The following is a 3,921-nucleotide window of genomic DNA, read 5'->3' on the forward strand; positions in this document are numbered from 1 at the left end:
TTCCAGCAGTTAGGCCCCTATGAACTAGATGTGCATGTGCATCATGGGTAGATCTTAAAAATTAGTGTTGGGGGTTGGGGGCAAGGGGAGGGAGAGCATTAGGACAAATACCTAATGCATGCAGGACTTAAAACCTAGATGACAGGTTGATAGGGTACTGCAAACTACCATGGCACACGTGTACCTATGTAACAAACCTGCACGTTCTGCACATGTACCCCATAACTTAAAATAATAAAAAAATTAGTGTTGAGTGAAAGAAGCGGCAGATTAAGATCTACGGCGTGACATCATGTCTGTATGATTTTATAAAGATCCTATAAAATACCAGCCTATCCAAGGATACTTATTAAGTCCATCAAAGTGGATGTCTGTGGGGAGAAACATAAGTGGGAATTGAATTGTAAAAAATAAAACAGGCTGATGACGATAAGCACCATGAAACATGGACTATAATTTACTCAATTTTATGCACCTATAATAATGCTAGCTATCCTTTTCTTTGGTCTAAAACATGGCCTGCATTGTTTTAGAGGCTCAGCCATACACTTGCAAATAACTGCGCATGTATCTGTGGCTCTGCAAGGCTGTCAGGGGCTCTCGGGCAGCCCACGTTTTCTTCTCTGTTGTTCTCTTGAGACCTGACACATAGCAGGTGTTCAATAGTTTTGTTGAAAGAAAACACAGGACATTTTTGGAAACCAGTTTATACATTCCTCCAAAGCTTAGAAAAATGCAGAGGAACTGAAGAATGTGATGCCTGGAAACAAGATTTTCTAGTTCTCCAACCGGTATCTTGAAGGCTCAAACTTGAAAAGCAAGTACTGTTTTTTGTCCCTGTTTTCTGACTCCCCTTTCTTTTCTTCTCCTTTTCATCCCTAGTGCTTAACAGTTGTCTTCCCCATCTGGGCAAGGGAGTCAGGTGACAGCAGAATTAATATGCAATCCTTCCTGGTAATGTAAGGGAAGGGGCAGGGGTTTGCCTATCACAGCAATAATCTAGCAAAAGCAGCCAGTACCACATGCTACTCCCTGCTGGAGGCCCTCCAGGTCCACACTGCCCTCAGGATCAAGTCTCCACCTGACACTCGTGTCCTTCCAGACTTGCTTCGGGCTCCAGACTTGGCTGTCGCCCCTCTAACATGATCTGCTTCTCTAACAAAGGGTGCCAACGTGGACACTCATTAATTTTTTAAATTCAGTAAGAAATCATTTTAAATAATATAAGTTAAAACTAGTAAGTAATTTTAAATGCTTTCTAGCACCTGTCTCCAAAGGTGGCAGTTTGTTGAGGACACCAGGTCCACAGTGCTAGGGTCTGCTGTTCCCTGCTGTGCTGTAAGTGACAACCCCTTTTGTCTCACTTTCCCAAATTCACCTGTTGTTTTGCAGAGAAAAACCTCTGTGCCAGGGTGAACAAGTCAGAAAGAGGCCTTAGCATGAGCCCTTGTTCTAGAACTTCCTACTTTGTCCCTCCAAATCCACCGTTCTCCCTTTTCCACCTTGCTCCCTGTCCTGGAGGCTGACCTCCAGGGACAGCCTTGGCAGCCCTCCTTGCCCTCTGTTCTTGACTGGGTTTGGCCAGGGAAGAGAGGCACCCTCAGTGCTGACCACATACTGCAGTGCTCTGCAGAGCTACATGACCGCCGATGCCCAGGTCCACCTGAACCAATTAAATCCTTGCCCTACTTGCCCTCTGTTCCTGATCGGTTTTGGCCAGTGAAGAGACAAGAAAGAGGACTATCCTGTTTCACTGTGCACCCTGTTCCCTCCCAGGACCTTGAATGATACCACCCACTGGTATATCCAGTTCTCAGGAACACCCTGTGTCTTCATGGCAGTTTTATTTCTTGGTTGTTCTCACCCTTTCCTGAAACTCAGCATTGGTCAAAGGCCAGCCTGATTCCCTAAATGTTCTCAGGAAACAGGATGGGATGGTTCAGGGCAAGTCTACAAATGGCTCCACTTTCCATACAGGGATCACCTTTGCAAACCAGGTGCCTTAGGAAACCTCAGGGGAACTCCCCCTTAGCACTTCCCCTCTGGGGGCTACTTGCCTTTCACGTGTATATGCATAGGAAGACCATGCTAATGACTCTCCCCTGAACAGAGAACACACACTCCCGGTGACCAGTGCTTTCTAACCTTAGCCAGAGAAGAGTTTGGTGTCAGTTTTGATTAACTGTCTTATGCAGTCCTCCCCAGCATTCTAGACATTCTGTTGATTCGTCTTCAATGACACTTGTGATTCCTCCAATTTACCACCCTGTGCCCTGCTCTTGTGCCTCTGCCCAAGTCCTGACTGTGCTGTAACACCCCTTCCCACTTTCGTTGGGGCAGCTTCTGCTTTTCCCAGCTGGGAGGTCTGCCTCCTGCAGACAGTCTTCCCTGACCTAAATGAAGTCTAAATTAAACCCTCATCATAGCTGCTTCTCCCACTGTGTTGTAATGACCTGATTGTCTGTCACCCCCATTGAGACAAGAGAACGTAAAAATTAGCCTGGACTATTAAAATCTTCCTTGGCCCTTCATCAGGCTGGAATAAAAGAGAAAACCAGATTCAAAGTTAACAATAAATAATATTTCTTGCAAGGGGCATGCTGTAGTGGTAAAGGGTCACAAAAACCCCCTTCTTGGAGTGAGTTCTCTAAAATCCTAGACTATCAGAAACATCGCTGTTTGAAATGATGTTAGAGTGAAATATCTCACCCTTGCCTGGAGGATCTAAGTCACTGAGAGAGAAGCAGCCTTGATTTAAACCCTAGGGAGAGAGCTTTGGAGGAGGGGTTTCTGGACACAGTAGCCCACGGCTATGGATAATAGTCTTATTGCTTCCCAGCAAACACTTCATAGTGTTCCATTTGTTCCATTTGTTCCCAGCAAACTGCTTCATAGTCCAGAACTTAGGATGATACCTTTACATTTAGACCTATCTTGCTTTGAGTCTGTCAAAATACATTTCGCTTAAATTCCACTCTTCCCCATGCCCCGTACTGTAATTCTTTTCTTTTCCTTTGTTTGGGGAGATACCCTATGGTTCTGCTGGTATGTGGTCTCTGCAATGTGTCAATGAACATCACTTTGTAGGCTTTGTCAGAGTAGGCTTTGTTCCCGGTGGTCCTGGGTTGGTTGAGTGAGGACAGCAATTCATCATAGCACCTAAAACGCAGGATAAAAGAGAGAAGCAATTTCTGTTAAATGGGTGAGTAAATGAATGAGTGAGTAATGTTTCCCCCTAGATGGACTTGTATGAGCCAGGAAGTGCACCTAGGACCTAGCCAACTTGAGCAGTTTAAACTGGGAATCTGGAGTCAGCTGGGTTTGAACCCTAACCTGCCATTTATTAATCATGTGAGCAAAGTGAATGTCTTACTTCTGTGCGCCTCAGTGTCCTCATCTCAAAATGAAGATGATATTTTATTGAGCATAATAATCTCTCTTCTGCAAGGTTGCTATAATTGTCAGAAAAAAATTGTCCAAAAGTTGGGATTGGATAAAAGAGATTACTGGGTGTTATTTCAATTGGGTGGGGCCATTGTCCTGGGGACCCTCTGGGGACATCTGATTCCACAGGGGTGCGCACATTTCACTGACTTGTCATTGGCTAGGCTTTTTTTTTTTTTTTTTTTTTTACACTTGATATCAGCCAAAAGGCTGAGAAGCAGTGACTAGCCTTTTAAAAAATACAACTAACAGTAGAAATTAAGTTATAGAAAATTGATGGTAACAATTCCTGCTCATAGCAATGCCAATTAATTTTCTCTGGTCAAGAATATAAATCTCTGTAATTCAAATTCTTATGTGCACCAGTTTTTACATCTTACTGGATTCCCTATTAATTAATGAGTTGAATAAAACCCTTGGCATGGGTTCATTTCACATTTGCACGAGAGTCAGGATTTTACCTTTTGAAATTTTAAC

Source organism: Mandrillus leucophaeus, unplaced genomic scaffold, assembly GCF_000951045.1.
Source record: "Mandrillus leucophaeus isolate KB7577 unplaced genomic scaffold, Mleu.le_1.0 Scaffold107, whole genome shotgun sequence".
NCBI classification, from domain to species: domain Eukaryota; kingdom Metazoa; phylum Chordata; class Mammalia; order Primates; family Cercopithecidae; genus Mandrillus; species Mandrillus leucophaeus.